We start from the raw sequence: 19116 nt of genomic DNA on the forward strand, positions 1-19116 counted from the left end.
CTTTTCACCACAACCTCTCCAACATGTTTGTTGCTTTGTTTATGATGGCCATTCTGACTGGTGTAAAGAGGTATCTCAATGTGGTTTTAATTTGCATCTCTCTGATAGCTAGCAATATTGAACATCTTTTCATGTGTTTCTGGATCCTCTGTATGTCCTCCTTGGAGAAGTGTCTGTTCAAGTCCTTTGCCCATTTTTTAATTGGGTTGCTTGTCTTCTTAGAGTGGAGCTGTGTAAGTTCTTTATATATTTTGGAGATTAAACCCTTGTCTGAGGTATCATTGGTAAATATGTTTTCCCATACAGTTGGTTCTCTTTTTATTTTAATACTGTGCAGAAGCTTTTTATTTTGATGAGATCACATTTGTTGATTCTTTCCTTTATGTCTCTTGGTCTGGGGGATGTATCAGTAAAAATGATGCTGCGTGAAATATCTGAGATTTTCCTGCCTTTCCTCCAGGACTTTAATGGTGAAATGGCTTATATTTAAGTGTTTTATCCACCTTGAATTTATTTTTGTGTATGGTGTAAGTTGCTGCTTGAGTTTCATTTTTTTGCACAGCTATCCAGTTTTCCTAACATCATTTGTTGAAGAGACTGTTTTTACTCCATTTTCTGTTGCTGCCCCCTTTGTCAAATATTAATTGACCATAGAGAAGGGCTTATTTCTGGGGTCTCTGTTCTGTTCCATTGGTCCACATGCCTGTTTTTATGCCAGTACCAGGCTGTTTTGATTACAGTGGCCTTGTAATACAGTTTGATATCAGGTATTGTGATCCCTCCTACTTTACTCTTCTTTCTCAATATTGCAGCAGCTATTCGGGGTCATTTATGATTCCATATAAATTTTTGAAATGTTTGTTCTATGCCTGTGAAATATGCCATTGGTACTTTAATAGGTATTGCATTGAATCTGTAAATTGCTTTGGGTAGTATGGACATTCTGATGATGTTAATTCTTCCAATCCATGAGCATGGTGCATGCTTCCATTTGTTTGTGCCTTCCTTAATTTTTTTTTTCAATGTTGGGTAGTTTTCTGTATACAGGTCTTTTACTTCCTTGGTTAGATTTATTCCTAGGTATTTTATTTTTCTTTTTGCTATAACAAATGGGATTTTTTTCCTGATTTCTGTTTCTGCTGTTTCATTGTTGGTATACAAAAATGCCTTTGATTTCTGGATATTTACTTTGTATCCCACAATTTTGCCAAATTTGTAAAACAAATAAATTTTAATAAAGCAGAAGTAAGAGGGTCCAATATTAAAAAATTCAGAAAAATAACCCCCAGGTCTACAAGTACCTATGTAATACAAATACAAATACAATGTCAAAACAAAAAAAGTGGTCATGAAAACTGAGGGACCCTGATATTCACTTCATCCCTCATAAATGATATTTCTTAAGGGCCACTTTCCACTTCCATTGGTATTTGTAAAGCAAGATTCACGAGAGAGAGTCACTTAGAAAGTGAGAAAATGGTCATTTCATGAGGTTTGCAAAACAGGATACAAGTGTCCAAAGACCAAGTGATATGTAGAATGATTAATGAAAACTTTACTTAGACCAAAGCTCAAAGACGCTAAAAACTCCAGCAAACCCATTCATGTTCTTTAATACTTTTAATATCTCTAACAGTGATAAAATTGAATAAAAATAGAGATGTGTCTGTGACCAAAATTTTAAAATCATTCTTTCATCATTTCCCCTTGAAGCTCTAGAAGGGTGAAGGTTTTATGTTTTATGATAAGCATCTCAATGTTTTTCACTAAAGGAACAATAAAAGTATCTTGAAAGCCAAAGAGAAAAAGAAATGGTGATGGGAGCCTCCATTCTTGTCACCAACTATTTCCTGGGGATTCACCAGCCATGGTAACAGCAAACACAAAGAAGGAAGAGAAGCTATTGGGGAAGAGAGGCCAGTGGTACCAAGCTGGCTAATCAGGTACACACTACTTTGCTGCATTTGGAGAAAAAATTTTAAGGCTTTTGTGATTACTTGTGCCCCTCTCCCCAAAAAAGAGATAACTGTTCAAATGACAATGAGTTAACCAGTGACATGTATGTTATATAGACACACAGACACACACAAACACAAAGAGATATATATGCATGTATATAATATGACCAGTGACATGGTGGACCAGTAAGAACTTGGGCTCTGGAATCAGTCTCCTTGGGTTTAAATCTTCCAGTCATTGTGTGTATTACATTGGGAAAATTATTTAACCTGTCTGATCAGCTATAAAATATGACTAATTACTATTCCTTCTTTATTGGGTTCTTATGATTATGAAAAGTACATGTATGCCAGTTATCATTTTATTGCCTCTCAACACTACATTCATCCTTCAATAGCTACTCTGCAATAATGGATGGAGGTCCTTTAAGAATTTCTCCATTACATTGATCACTACATTAAGCTTTTTCAGTGGAGGACACTGAAGGGACATTGCAGGAGGAAAGGGCTGTCCTCCTATTTCAGAGACTACATTGACAGTCACTGGTGTGGTGGGGACAATTTCTAATGGGGCTACGTTCTTGCCATGAGCCCAGATTGTGAGTTCCTCGATGGCCTAGGAGCCCCAGTTAGTCTTGCCATCCCATGTCCCTTTCAGCAGGACACTGAACATCTACACTTTCAGTCCACACCACCCAAAACCTCTGAAGCTTTCATGCCCAGTTACCAAGCACACCTTGCCTATTCCTGAAGGGTTGCTTGCCCAGCAATTGTGGACTGGTTATGGCCAAACAAACCAGGTAACTTCTCTACCACCCAGTGAGATGTAGCTACACTTTCTAGTGTGAGTGCTGAACCTCAGCCATGGGAAGGGAGCCCCCTTTTCCTGTTCTATCATATAGAGATCTCTTACATCTTATAGTTACTCCTTTATCATAGGAATCAGCAAATTTTCCTGTGAAACACACCGTGATTTAAACAGGGGAAGGAAAAGGGCTTCTGGTCAAGATGGAGGCATAGGCAAATATGGCTCACCTCCTTGCACAACCACATCAAAATTACAAATAAAATATAAAACAACCATTACTCAGAACCATCAGATATGAATGGAATCCGAACAGCCACAGAATTAAAGAAACCATTTCCATCCAGACTGGTAGGAGGGACAGAGTTGCAGAGACATAGAACAGGCTGGTCCCACACCCATATATGGTGGATAAAAATTCAGGAGGCATATCTCAGAAGTGAGGGGTCCCAGCCCCACACCAGGCCTCCTAGCCCAGGGTTCCAGTGCCAGGAAGATAAGTCCCTATAACTTCTGGCTGCAAAAATCAGCAGGGAATAAGTCAGTTGAAGAAACTTCTGGAGTCTCAAGCAGTTCCTCTTAAAGAACCCACAGACAGACTTACTCAGACTCACTCCCTCTGAACTCCAGCACTGGGATAGTAGCTTGAAGGGCACCATGGCATGCAGGGAGGAACTGAAATATCTGGCATCAAGGCAAGGGCTGGGGGACAGATTTCTCTCAGGCAGAAAGACGGGCAGAGGCCATTGTCCCTTTTCTGAATCTTCCTCACACTGATCCATAGAGCCAGCAGAGAGTTGCCACATATGATATTCCATCAACCTGGCTGGCACTGTTTGCCCTGGTGATTCTCAGAGGCTCATCCTCCCCAACTTATGAGACCGCCCAAGCTGTTAACAGTGATTTTTCCATATGAATGGTTGGTCTTGACTCATGCTTCACAACTTCCTAAATTATCTCGAACAACTAGCAGCTGTCCTCAGTAAGCCCACAGCCTCTTGTTAAATGACCTCAGGCCTGGCACTAGCAGCAGCCAGCCTAGGTTCATAGCTTGGCTTCAAAGCGGTGCCTCCAAGCCAAGCACAAGTAGCAGCCATCTACAGATTGCTTTGTAGCTCATGCAGCGTGTCCCCAGAAAGAACACAGGTGGGGGCTGACCTTAGCCTATACTACTCAGGAAACCCCCAAGCCTATGCACCTATTAGACAGCTATAGACCATGTTGGAGTAACACCATCCTGCCCCTGCACAGCTGATCCTCCATGGAGAGCATAGATCTGTGGTCAGTGGTCATAGCCAGTTGTTGCAGCTGACTGGCCTGGGTAAATCCCTCCCATTGACTTGCCAACAGCAATCAAGGCTCAACTACAAGAGAAGGATGTACTCAGCCCACATGAAGGGTGCACCTTGAATACCCAGCTTAGGTGATAGGGGAGGTTATGCCACTAGACTCTACAGGACACCTACTACATTAGGCGATGTTACTAAGGCAGGGAGTCACAGTAACTCTACCATGTGTAGAAACAAACACAAGCAGGCTGTCAAAATGAGGAGAGAAAGAAATATGGCCCAAATGAAAGAACAGAACAAAACCCCCCAAAAAGAACTAAACAAAATGGAGACAAGTAATCACATGCAGAGTTCAAAACACTGGTTATAAAGATGCTCAAGGAACTTAGAAGTACCTCAATAGCATTCAAAAGATATAGTCAGAAATTAAGGATACACTAATTGAAATTTGCAGGGAATCAACAAATAGAGTAGATGAAGATTTAGAACATAAGGAAGAAAAAAAGCATTCAATCAGAACAAGAAGAAGAAAAAAGAATCAAAATAAAATGAGGATAGTGTAAGAGCCTCTGGGACAAATTCAAGCATTCCAACATTCACATCACAGGGGTTCCAGAAAGAGAAAAGAAAGGGCAAGAAACTGGAAATATATTTTTGAAAAAAAATAATAAAAGAAAACTTCCCTACTTTAGTGAACAAAGCAAGTTAGGAAGCACAGAGAGTCCCAAACAAGATGGATGCCAAGAGACCCACTCCAAGATGCATCATAATTAGAATGCCAAAGATTAAAAATAAAGAGAAAATCTTAAAAGCAGAAAGAGAAAAGCAGTCAGTTACCTACAAGGGAGCTCCCATAAGACTGTTAGTGGATTTCTCAAAAGAAATTTTGCAAGCTAGAAGAGATTGACAAGAAATATTCAAAGTCATGGAAAGCATGGATCTATAGCAAAGATTGCTCTACCAGCAAAGCTATCATTTAGAAATGAAGGAAAGATAAAGAGCTTCCCAGACAAGGAAAAACTAAAGGAGTTCATCATTACAAAACCATTATTATATGAAATGTTAAAGGGACTTGTTTTAGAAAAGAAGATTAAAACTATGAATAATAAAATGTCAATAGATACATATCTATCAACAATTGAATCTATAAAAGAAACTAAGCAAAAAAGAAGAACAGAGACAGAATCATGGATACAGAGAGCATTTTGATGGTTGCCAGATTGGAGCAGGGTTGGGGAGAATGGGAGAAGAGGTAAGAGGATTAAGAAGTACAAATTGGTAGTCACAGAATAGCCATGGGGATATAAAAGTACAGTGCAGGAAATGGAGTAGCCAAAGAAATTACATACATGACCCATGGACATAAACAAATGTGTATGGATTACCTGAGGGAGTGGGGGTGCCATGTGGATGGGGACAAAAGGAGAAAAATTGGGACAACTCTAATACTATAATCAATAAAATATAATTTAAAATATAAATAAATAGGGGGACCTCATGGTCAACAAAATACAACCCAGGGCCCAATCAGTAAGTGGCCTGTTTATAGACAGCTTATGATCTAAAAGAAGTTTCATATTTTTAAAGAGTTGGATAAAGAAGCAAAAGCAGGAGATAGAGGAGGCAGTGGTTTCTGACAAGAATAAGAATTAATGAGTGAAGGAAAAACAGAGACTTGTATGTAGCCTGCAAAGACTAAAATTCTACTATCTTGCTCTTTATAGAAAAAAATATGGCCCAGACCTATTGAGGTGTACCCCAAGAAATCTTTGTTTTAATAAAACCTTCTAGTGACTCTGACACAAGTGGTTTGAGAACCACTGGACTGAGGGTAGACTGAGAATGGGTGATCTGCTGATTGCTGTGATTGACTCTGAACTTATTATACAAATAACCAAAGGTAATTTTGAATTTTTATAAGAGCTGCCAGAAGAGACTTCTCTGGAGTGGTCTGATGTAATAATGGAAGCTCTGCTGCAAGGCTGGGGCCACAAGGTCACTGTCTGCAGCTTGTAGGTGCAGCAAAAGCCTGCTAAGTCCACAGAAAGCAGGACAAAAAGGCATGGAGAACCCAAGTCCTTGGTGACTTCTTTTGAGCTAATGGATGGATCAAACTTTGCTGCCCTTGGACTTATTACATACAAAAGTCCCCCCAAATTCACTCTAGACCAATGCTTTACAACCTCAGCACTCCCAATATTTTAAGTCTGATGATTTTCTGCTGTGGTTGTCATCCTATATCTTGGTTTTTTAACAGTATCCCTGACCTCTACTTACTACAGACCAGTCAACCTCCCAGTTGTGACAGCCAAAAATGTTTTCAGATGTCAAGAAAGGTACCTTTGGTGCAAAACCACTCCCAGTTTGAGAACCACTGTTCAACCAGTATGAGCTGTGTTTTTGAGCACTTGCAACATGAATATTTTAATAGGTTGTATGTGTGCAAGTATTGGTATACATTACTGAAGTTGTTAGAGTAAAATGACTTCTCTTAGCAACCAATATTCATTCTAAGAAAATTATCCTTAAAATATTTCTGCTTGAGTAAATAGACTTCTGAATTCTTGCTTTGAAGAATATTATGACATAACTGTCATCTCAAAATTGACATCCCATGTTATCTCCAATCTTCTGGGAATGGTTTCTCATGGCTCCATACTGAATTTTCTGCTCTCAATGGATGTTTAACTTCAACTTCCCCCGTGAGTGTCTCTCATTGTCATGCATGACCTACTTATGAAACTCAGTTTTCTTGCCTGGATTTCCATGCCCACTTTTAAGGGCTCAAGTGCACATGAAGAACATTCCCACATCATGAACCCTACAAGGACAGTCAATAAAAGGTAAACATAATCTTTGTGTGCTCACATTGATTAAGTCCATAACTGGTATGAATCTTAGTTGATTGATTTGGTCCAAGTGAGACTATGGCATTAACCACTGTCCCCTGGGCTTCACATGCTGGAATTGAGAGAAAAAATGGAGCCTGGTTAGACTGAGTTGTTGCCAGGCTCAGTTGGACATGCTCCTGGTTTGCTATCTTGATAGATTTGTTTTCATAGACTTGTGAGGGTCTCTGTTGGGTGGATACTTTTTCCATGTTTTCTGACTACATCTTTGCCCTGCATCTTTAACACTATGTATATTGTGTTCTACTAAGTTAAAATATGTAGAGCTTGACTTTGTTAATGTACTTCAATGGACTAAACAGATATGTAGATCAGAAGCATATTTTTTAAAAATAAACAAACAGAGCAACTCTCATGGGAGGAGGGATGAGAAGTGATATGGCAAGTTTGTACGCAGATAATTTGAAATCAAATGTGTATTTTTTCAGAGCTTAAAAAAACCTTTAGTCATTTCTTCTCATTGTTATAGCAGGCATCACACTTCAGCCCAATTTCTTGGACCTCTTTTTGGTTTTTTTTTAACTCATTGTCCTCCAGGAATTGTTTAAAAAGCCTCTTACTTTATTATAAAGAATAGTTCTATAGGTCAACCTCTAAATTCAATTTGAGATCTCTCTTTGCACATCCAGATATTCACTAATGTGCTCAGACAACAGAGAATCTTCTTTTCCAGAGAGAAAAGTAATGGAAATGTTGGTATACTTGAAAATATACCACAGAGTTACCCCTTTGAGGAAGAACTTGCTGCCCAACTCTGGGAGAACAGGGTCAGCAGACAGCTTCTAGGCTTTAGCTCTTTCAAGGTTGCCCTCTTGCAGAGAGCCTCCTTACCTAAGTCCATGCCCTTCCCAGGGAAGCCTGCATCAAATGACTCATCAAGGTGGTAATATAAAGAGCCAGTTACCTTGGTGATACAAGACACTCTAACAACTTGCTCCAGAGATTTCCTGTCAAGTTGACCAAGGCTTGTTAGGCTGTTATCACAGTCTGAATTCCTCTTCTGCCCAATCTGGTCCTCTCCCTTCCTTTCAGAGGTGTTGATACCTAATAAAAATCTTGCACCTCAACCTCTGACTCAGCATCTGCTTCCAGAGGATATAACCTGTGACAGATGTGTTTCCACTAGCATGAAATCATTCACACTTATTTAACACATTCTTGAGTGCCCATTATATGCCAGACACTGTACTAAGTAGTGGGGTTATAGTAGTAAAATAATACATCTGTGATTTCTGCCCCATTGAGCTTGAGGTCTGGTAGAAGAAACATACAAAACAAGCAAATGGATGAAAATGAATGGGGGGATTAAGTAGAAACTCTTCAGTTTCCGTGGTGATTGACTAGTTAATATTTCATATACCTTCAGTAAATTGACCCAAACAAATTTACTTTGGCTCTTTGGACAGAACTTGCTTATTGAATAGTGGACACCCAGTTATCACTGGATTTTCTTTCAGTTCAATGAGTTTTCTCTCTGCCTCCTCATTCTTTATTAAGGAAATCATTCAGACCGCAGCTTTCTAGTTTCAGACATCTAAAACTAGATACCATCCATTGGCAATTCAATCATCTATGCTGGAGATGTAATTGAAAAGGCTGAAGACTGCACTGAGGACCTTTCAGCTAATAGATGCTGAAAAAGAAGTCAAACTAGTTGACCAATGTTTCTGGAATACTGGAGTTTCTAATTACAAAGAATGATATTTATTTCCTATTGATCCAAACAGTGACAAGGTTTTAGTCATGGTGATTTAGAGGAGATTAGAGAGAGACACAGGTGCTTGAACTATCCTGAAGAAAGAAAATTGGTTATTCTGCCATCAGCTTTTACTCAGCAATGGTTTTTTGCCCTCAAAAACACTTTAATTTTGAGTTGGAATTTTGTCCTTTAGGAATTGAGTAAGTTCTAGAAGAACACATGCAGACTGGTTGTACGTTTTGTCATTAAGTGTTATCTTTGTAAGTGCTCTCTAGTGGCCAATTAGCTATGTTTAAAGAGTTATTATTGCATCCAAGCCATCATGGATGTATAATGTAAAGCAGAAATATTAACCTCCTCATGTGGGTGCCTAGAATCTTGGCAATATTTTTCTCAGCTATCAGTTTTTGAAATAAACAAATACATAAATAACTATTATATTTCTCAATTGTTGAATGTTCCCTATATGCTAAGCACTGTGCCAAGCACACAATATATACATTTTCCCCATTCAGTCCTTGCAAGTATCTTACAAAGTAGGTATTATTATCTCCATCTTATTCATGAGGGAAATGAGATTTGTATCTCTTAAATAATTTTTCTAGAGACATATAGTTAGTAAATGGCAAAGCCAATATAGACCTCAGTGCACCTGACTCCAAAACCACTATTACATTCACGAGTAAAGCCCCATTCATTCAGAAGCCACAAAATCAAAATTTATAATGTAATTGGTCCATGTTCAGCAAGTCATGACATCCTGCTTATACACTGCTTTCAACACTCTTCTAATCAGTCTGTGTCTGGAATAAAATTTTCCTAGTCCAAACCACTGTAATTCAATCCACTAGAAGATTCATATGGTCCATGGAGTGTTTTAGTTTCTGGGGAGGGAAAGGAAGACAAAGTTAAATAAGATACATTTCCTGCCCTCACTGAATTCAAAGTCCATGTGTAGATTTTACTATTTGTCTTCATGGAGTCTGTGCTCCCCAGTCTTCATTCCTCCTCTATAGTTTATGGCTGCTGAGCCAGGAAAGAGATGAAGGAATACTCTTAATTGAAGCATTATGAGACAGTTCAGGCTTCAATGGTGAGAGTAGGCAAAGAACCAAGAAAATCTCCCTGACTTATACAGGAATGGAGCACAAATCCCCTGCCTCAATAATACTGTTAGTATGAAGTAGGCAAAGCCATTCTGTTACATAACTCCACTATAATGGACACTATTTCCTTTGTGGTATGGTTCCAATCACCAGTTGATAAACCTCATCTTTTAGGGGACACTGCTAGGCACATATCCAAGGAAATATGCCCTTAGCAGTCATATTTGACTGCATAGCCCCCATCTGTGGCCATAACTGGCTAGTCAATGGATTAACACTAACCCAAGCTGAGGCAATCAGATTATTTTCCCTGAAAATTTTGTATAACTTTTCTCTAACCTTGTGAGTGGCTAAACCAGTAATATATAGATTTTAGGGTGATGAGGTGGCCACAAATTTGTATGTAATGAGGAGCAAAAAAAATATTTCTGAAGACAACACTGATATGCAGAGAAACAGCCATAAAAATGCAGAGAAAGTCATGAGTGTTTGAATTTCTAATTGCAGTTTAGTTTCATAAATTCTGGTTATAATCCCCAAGTCATTCCCTTATTCTTACAATAAGTTCCCATTCTTGGAATAAACTAGCTTGAGTTAGTTTCTGTCACTTATCATCTCTGGTATGTAACTAACTACTACAGAGACCAGACTAATCTTTCCCAGCTCTTCCATGTATACTTGTACACTAGGGCGTGCTAGTCACACCACAGTTTACATTATATAACCTTATCTTCAAGTTCATTGATTCTTTGAGCAACATACTTCCTATGTTCAACTCAATTCCTAAAAAAATTATTAAAAATAAAAAATAAGTCTACATGGTCACAATCTAGCAAAACAGACCAATGAAAAGTAATCACAACATAATGTGATATCGATGACACGGAAACATTTCAGAAGGGAAAGTCAACAAAACCCTCAGGGAGTACCAGGGAAAGCCTCACAGAGTGTGGATGCCCAGGCAAATTCCAGGCAGTGTTAACAGCAAGTGTGGAAGTGTGAATTAAGTGGAATATCAGAGTAAGTTTGCAGAATTTTGGATGGTTTGCAGTTGCTGAAAATGGAAGGAGAACAAAGTATGGAGCAGAACTAGAGGGAGGAGTGGGGGCCAAACCACAAGGGGTTTTGCCTGCCAGGTTCAGAGGCTTATACATTGTTACATAGAGTAGTGGGAGTCCCACCCTTTTGCTGTCTCTGGACCACACTGCAAGATGAGTTGTCTTGGCCCACACATTAAATACACAATCACCAGTGAAAACTGATGAGCAAAAAAAGGGTTTTAAGTAAATTTACAATTTTGTATTGGGCCACATTCATAGCCATCCTGGGCTGCATGCAGTCTTTGGGCCACTGGTTGGACAGCCCTGAGTGTAGACTAAGGCTTCTCACATCGTGATAATGTACAAATCACCTGTAGATGATTCTGAATGTAGATTCTGATTCTTAAGATCCCGGATTGATTTGAAACTATGCATTTCTAACAAGCTCTATGGTGATGCCAATGCTTCTGGGAACTTACTTTGAGTAACAAGGATTTAAGCAAGGGGGTATTAAAGACTATGAGTTAGGAAATAATATGGTATTCCAGAAAGAATACCCTGCTGGACTGGGATGGTTTTATTAGGCATAGAAGGCAAAGAAAACTTAGGCAGAGACTAGTTAGGAAGAAATTTTCAGAACCATGTAAGAAATGAATGAAACAGGAAGTAGATCTATTGAGTCAACTTGAGTGTGTTGTGCTTGGGAGCAGTAAGAAGAGTTATTCCTTTACCCTCCTGAATCTGTCTGTGTTTATGCTACCAAATACTGAAGAATTTTCCATTTATGTTTTTAAATACCAAAATATGTTTACTGAGTGTTTATTTTTATACTCGTTGCATTCTTAAAACCCATTTAGAAATTGTTTTTATTTTAATGTGCAAAATCTACACCTGATTAAATAATTTGCAATCAAGTTGGCTGGATTTGGTGCTAAAATAGGTTTGTTATGAAATGAATTCTTCACAGAGGAATGAAGGGCATTTTCATCTTAATTAGGGACTAAAACTGGCTCCAAGAATACCAGAAGTGAGGTGGCATCTTTGCATAAGAATTATGTGGGGTAATTATTATAAATGCAGACTGTTCCCCATTCCTTACCTTTCCTCATACATATTTTGTGTCTTAATACCCAGACACCTGAATTTTAACCAGCATCTCAAAAATAATCTAATGCAAGTGAAATATGAAAAAGAAATGAAGAAATGCCAATTCAGCTTACTTTAGCAAAATCTAATTGTCTTTCTTATAACATGTTGTCATTACCTGTTACTAATACCACCAAACACACAGAAAAGATGGTCCTCGCCTCATAAGAGTTTATATTCTCAGAGTTAAGTGATCAGGAAGTTTCATATATCTCTACCCAAAATCCTTATTACCATGTCATGTTTTTAAAGTCTTGCATTTGACAAGGTCCACATCGCATAGTCATCATTAATAACCAAAAATTAATTCCAAAGTCTTTCACTATTCATTGTTTCATTTGATCCTGTGAAATAGGTAATGACACTCCTATGTTTCAGATCTGTATTGAAGACCCCAGAGATAGTACAGATCTTGCTCAGCATCACATAACCAATTAGGGGCAGAAACACCAAAGCAGAATTTTGTCATATATACAAAACAAGTGAGGACAGGAATCAAATTCAATTGTCCCTCCAAGCATCCATGAAGATCTGTGGTTCTCAATCCTGGAAAACATCAGAACACCCTGGGAGCTTTGGAAAACCTTAATGCAGAAGCCACATACTAGACTGAGGTGGGAAACCAGCATTAGTATTTTAGAAGCTCTCTAGGTGATTCCAATGTGCAACCAAGATTCCTAGAAGTGGAATCTCTGATAGAGATGAATTTGCTGTGATGTTAGTGAAGCTTAAAATCTCTGAGATCTTCATTTCTGCACAGACTGCTTTCAGGAATGTGCTTTTAAATTTATATTCATATTGATTTTGATTCATTTTTCCTACATAGGGTTCCTTATATCAGTGTGGGTCCTCTGAGAAGCAGACACCAAGAGATTAGATGTGCAAAGGTTTACTGAAGGAAGGATAAAGGGGAGAGGGAGTCAGAATAGTGGGGAGATACTTTAGATGGCAATGTATTTCTGACCCTTTAAAGGGACAGAGGAAGGAAGGCTTGTGACTGAGAAAGAAGAAAGGAGAATCAGGTACAGGAAGGAAGAGTCAGGAACATAGTAAAGTTACTGAAAGTCTTGGCCAGGTCAGTAGGCTGTCCCTGAACAAATTTATTTGTTAGAGGAGCAGGGTACCAAGCAGAAATGGTATGACTTTGGAAACATTCTTGTGCTCAGTCATTGGGTGGAACGACCAGAGGGAAATGAGGCCGTAGAGGTGCTACACCTGGAGACTGGGGCCCTTAGAGCCCTGCAGCAGTTTCTCTGGAAGGAAGGGTTGAGTGGCATACCTCCAAGGCCACCATACCTCTCACCTATATAAGCTTCACACAGCAAAACCTAGAGCCACCCCTTCCTCTGCACTCATGGCTTAGCTGGAGAAGAAGAGATTTACCTGATAGCATCGAGGTCAACTTTGAGAAAGACTAATAACAACTAGTGGGCCAAATGCACAGGTTTTGGTTTGTTTTTAATTCACAAAGAAAACTTGGCTGCACCATGCAAGTATAAAATAAACACTACCAAGGTGGTGATCAATCTGCCAACTTGTTATCTTCAGGGACCTGCCATTGATGAAAATAGGTGAAACTTGGATTTATTCATTCAGTTAGTCTTGCAACACTTTTCACTCAGTGCTTTTTATATACCAAATACTGTGATGTTCAATGTTCAGGATATAAGATCTGGTTCCTGTTTCATGAAGCTTATATTATTGTGAGGGGAGATAGCCCAAAAGCCAGTGAATATATAAATAAATAAAATGATTATAGTTTGTAACAAGTATTTAAGGACACAAAGTACCTTGGCAGAAAATGGTGGGCAGAAGTGGAGGACATTTAGATCAAGACCTGAATTTCAGGGATCTGGGTAAGAGGGGGAAAGGGGAAAGTGAATGTTGCAGGTAGAGAGAAACTCCTGGTTTACTCTAAGTATTGTAACTCTGGTGTGCCTTGAGTATCCCAAGCAATGGGCACTGTGGCACAAAATGGTTTTAGAGAGGTGAGAAAGTTATCCAGTCCTCATGGACTATGCAGAGAGTTTGAATTGTACTTTAAATGCAAGGAAGTCATAGCAAGATGTTAAGCAATTTGGCAGTGGTGGTGGGAGGAGAGGTAACATGCTATAAGTGATGTATGAGAATGAGTAATGGGGAAAAGAGAAGTGAAGAGACCATTTAGCAGAATGAGGCTTAAGATTTGCTGTTGGGTAGATGGCCCTGAGGGAATGGAACACATTAAGTGCTTCCTATATCATTTTCCTACAGAGTTTCTCTCTAGCTCTGCAAACAACAGCTAAGGTTAAAATCTAATAAGGCATTGATTCCAGAGTATATCTGAGTTCAGCTTTAATAAATAATATCTATGAATTCATATTACAAATTAAAAATTCTTTCCATCATTATGTTCTAAACTCATTTTTAATCTTAATTTGTTGTTTTTTTTGCAGTATAACTTAGATATTTGTAGTAAATATCACTTTACAATTCAATATTTGAAATCACTTGTGATTTTTCTTTGGCCCCATGTCTCAACCAAACAAAAAAACCACTCTAACTTACTGAGCTCCTACTAGAAGCCAGGCACTATATGAAAATGTATGTGTGTGTGTGTGTGTGTGTGTGTGTGTGTGTGTGTGTGTGTGTGTGTCTTCATACAGTGCCTCACACACACACACACACACACACACACATGATGTAGATATCTATCTGGCTACCTACCTACATATCTGCTTAAATAATTGAGGATATATCCAATATCATACCACTTATGTGATGCAGAGCTAGAATTGGAACCTTTATCAAATACTTGTTTGGAGCTACTAAATATATTGCCTGAAGATCATTTTCCATCCTTTTCTTTTCCTTGAACTATAGAGTGTATAGCTTTTTATGTCAACATGGAAATACTACAACTCTTTAGAGGATTCCTTGCCCAAATCTGACTTGGTATGCATTAGGAAAAGCCACACCTCTGGGTGTGAGATGTCTGCCTCCACAAACTGGAATTCACCATCTGAGGTTCTCACTTGCTGATCTTACCAAAAACTGGCTGCCTATTGAAATGAAATCACAGACTTTTATTTCATGATAAGAAGTTGAACCTCAACATCCTTAGAGATATTCCTCAAGATCCCACTTGTTGAATGTGAACTGCTTAGAGTTTACATTAAACCCTTCCCAGAGGCATATATCATGTTTCATTTAAAACATGTTTCATCTTAGTCTATAAGTACAATCATCTTTCTTATATTTGTATGATGCTTTGCACCTTACAAAGCATTTTTGCTTTATATCATTTGATCTTTTAGGGACAACTAACACAGGTGCTATCTTCTTTTTAATGGATGAGGAAATTGTTTCTCAAGGAGATGAAAGGATTTTTGAAGAAAGATTCTAGAACTAAGAAAAGATGAGCCAGGAGAACCTAGGCGATATGATTTCAACACTTTTACAAATGTTGAAATATGTTGGAAGTGGCTTTAAGACATTATTTAGAGTAAGTTAGCCTTATATATTGCCTCATATACATATCAGGCCTCCTGGGGAAAGGGCTGATTGGTAAAATGTGTGTAGGTATTTGCAAAAATGGTATAAATGGCATAAATGTGAGTTATTTTATACTTGGCTGCTCTTGGCAACATCACTATATTGATCTCTAGTCATTGTTCCCATTTATTGATCCTTTCATTCATAGCTGTCCTCTGTCAAGAATTCTTTCCTCCAATGCATTAAATTCCATTGTGTTCAAAATCAGCTTGAATCCAATATAACCATGAAAGGTGCCTTATGAACAATACAGAGACCATACCCATGTTCTGGTTTCAACTAGAACAAAGAGGAACTGAAGATGTTTAGACCACAAGAGTCAGACAGGGTGTAAACTCATTCTGCATATAATGGAAGGGGGATTGCATGAAAATGCAGAACCAAGCTTACAGAGTAAAACCTACTGGTAGAATCAAAAGCAATGGGTATGAATCACTTTACCCATTCCACCCACCCACCCATCCAACTAACTATGAAAGAAATTCTATTTTATGACTCCTTAAAGGCTTTCCTAAAGAAGTGACATTTAAATTGAGGCATGTAGTATGCCTTCCTCTGGGCCAAATGAACATAGGAAACAAGAATTCTAAGCAGAGAAAATATAAAAGGTGGAAAGAACTTGGTACATTTAAGGACCTGAAAGGAAGCCAGTAACTTAAGTAGCAAGGGGGACACTTAGAGGAAAGACTGGAATGAAACAGAAGCCATATCATGTAGGTAGGCTGTGATAAAACAAATAGATTTCAGTTAAGTGTAATCAATACAATTCTGGCACTCAAATCTGTAAAAAAATGGACTAGGCTCCTGGTGAATAAGGGTAGGTAGAAGAATCTGGGTGGCCCTCACGCATGAGAGAGGGTGGAAGGAGGTAGGAAGGGCTGGATCACATGACATGTCATGGCTCTTCCAATACTTGAGCTCTGTAATTCCACTGTTCCAACAAATAACCGATGCAGCCATTTAATTTCTAAGAAATTTCCAAGGTTGCCTATCTTTCTACAGTGAATGCTACAGGCAAAACTCTTGGGATTTGAGGTGTTGTAAACAACATAAAATAAATAAAATAATGAAAGGGGAGAGGATATGGTAGGAGGTAGACTGTATAGGTGATGTGGTGAGTGGTTAAGATTATACACTTGAGGTCTGTGCTCTTGGTGTTCAAGTTTCGGCAGCTAGATAGAAGACCTATAATATTATAATTTGGTGTTTAAAAATGTAGACTCTTGTTTGTTTACTGCCATACCTCAGGCCTAGAATACCACCTAGTACTGTATTAAATACTGGTATTAGCTGAGTGACTGAATGAAGGAAAATTCCTGCTGTGGTGACCTAAAGTCACCCCTCAGTTGTTGCAAAATAATTTCTCTAATTATATCCTAAATTCCTAGCAATGCCTGAGATAGAGAAAAAGGAGAAGTGATGAGTTCCCATAAACCCTCTATTCCCAGGGAAGAGACATCAGCTGTCCTCCCTCTCTTCCTATTTCCCTGAGGCTCAGCTCTGGTCACTTTTTTTTTCATGGCTGTCTGTGATATTCATTTGACCTGATTTCTCCTGTACAGTTGCATCTGATGATTAGCAGGCTTGCCTTTGCCTGCATTGGAAGAGCTGGCTGAATCCTTCCTTATGGAGAGCCCTGCCTCATTCGCTTTCCTGGCTCCATGTAGAGAGTTGCATCATCATTGAGGATGTTCAATGCTGCCAGTAAAGAGCTCTGTGATGATTGTGGACACTGAGGAGGAAAAGCTGAGTGAGAAAGCACAAGGACTGGCAGCACATCCTTCATCTAGTGCTTCCTGTCCTGGGACAGAACCCAAGCAGTTCAGCAAAATCTCAGCATGATCTAGGGCTCCTGGAAATGGCCCATTGAAAACAAGTCTCCCTGTCCAGTAAACATTACTGCATTAAAAGGGCAGAGTCTCATTGGATTATCTGGCTTTCCTGGGACTCACTCTGTGTCCACAGGTTCAAGTCTGGGTTCTCTGCAGTTTGAGGATGCAGATTGTGAGGCTACATCATGGTTACAAAAGGAGAGATCATAGGAATGCAGTGGAAGGAAGCCAGGAGCCAGAGCTAGCCAGGGGCTAATGATCATTAATTGCCTATGAGGTGCCAGGTAGACACACTGGATGTGGTTGTGGTGACTGACCACAGTGATGAACCACCCCAATCCTCAAGCTTTGGGCAGACAGCCTTCTCTCACCAGCCCCTCAGGACTTGCCTCAGCTGCACAGAGCTCCTTCACCTAAGGTCTCACCCTTCCTTCAGTGACTCACAATCAAGGACTTATTAAGGTGAATCTCTAAAGGCTGGACCATTTTAGCCCAGTGTAGGACAGTTTGAATGGACCATTCTGACTCCAGAACTCTCTGTGAGGTCAACTGAGGCTGTCACTGGACCTTCAGTACACCTAACTTCTCCCTATGGACAATCTTGCTTTCTTCCTTTCCCTCTGTTAAGTGTTTGTCCCAAGTACCCTCCTTAAAAACTTCCTACATGTTAAACTCTCTCTCAAAGTCTGCTTCAAGGACAACCTGACATGTGACCATGATGATGGATAAAAATAACTAACATGTGACTTTTCTCTGCCTTGCTTTTCCTGTGCCCACCAAAAGGAGTCTGAATTTGCCCACTAAGTTTCTACTTTTTTACAAGAACAAGCAGTCAGGAAGAGGGAAGGACGAGAAGATTGGGGGTCCCGCAGGCCTAGTGCTAGGTGATTAAAAGAGAACTGAAGAGTGCAAACGAAGAGGTTATTTTCTCCCCCACAAATTTCTATAGTAGCTTAAATGTAGGTAAATGTTAAATAAAGCATATATAAATACAAGAAAAATAAAAGTAATAAACTTGCTATTTTGAAATTACTTTTCAATTGATGGAGTATGTTCTTGGGCCACAGTGCTACCCCCAGTCCTGATTGTGTGAGTCACGGTTTCCATAGGATTACTTGACAACACTTCAGGGATGTATATTATTATTCCCATTTGATAGATAAAGAAACCGAGGACAGAGAAGCTGTACTGTAAGATCTATTTTGCTTCTATGAAACCTTGAGCTCTTCATTTAACGTTCTTAGAACTTGTCACTAAAAGATAAATTTTAAATGCCAAAAACAGAAGTAAATGAACTTAAACATTAAAGTCTTTTACAATTCTAAGATTCCCAATTCTTTATAGAATTAATAATTTAAAAATATTTCCCATGTTAACTGAGATACAATTATATGAACTTCATAAGGTAATTGCAAAATTAATTTTGACTACCTTAAGCTATGTCTACATTATATAGTTGGATTATCACTAGTGTTTTTTGAAATATGCAAGGATGTACTGTCTTCCCAGTTTACATTTGGAGAAACTAAGGTTTAGAGTAAATAATTTATTAGTGCAAAGATATTCTGCTTAACTTTAAATTCAGAACACTTCTAATAGTTATTCCATACTGTTATACTGGCGTCCTTGTCTTAATTACCTATTGTGTAACAAATTACCTTAACACTTAGTGGCTTACAGTAACAAACCTTTGTAATTTCCCACAATTTCTGAGGGCCAGAGAGAGGCTTAGCTGGGTGGTTCTAGCTCTGAGTTTCTCAGGAGGTTGCAGTCGTGATATCAGTGGGGCCTGTGGTCA

Source organism: Phyllostomus hastatus, unplaced genomic scaffold (assembly GCF_019186645.2).
Source record: "Phyllostomus hastatus isolate PE091 unplaced genomic scaffold, TTU_PhHast_1.1 phas_contig_16, whole genome shotgun sequence".
NCBI lineage: Eukaryota > Metazoa > Chordata > Mammalia > Chiroptera > Phyllostomidae > Phyllostomus > Phyllostomus hastatus.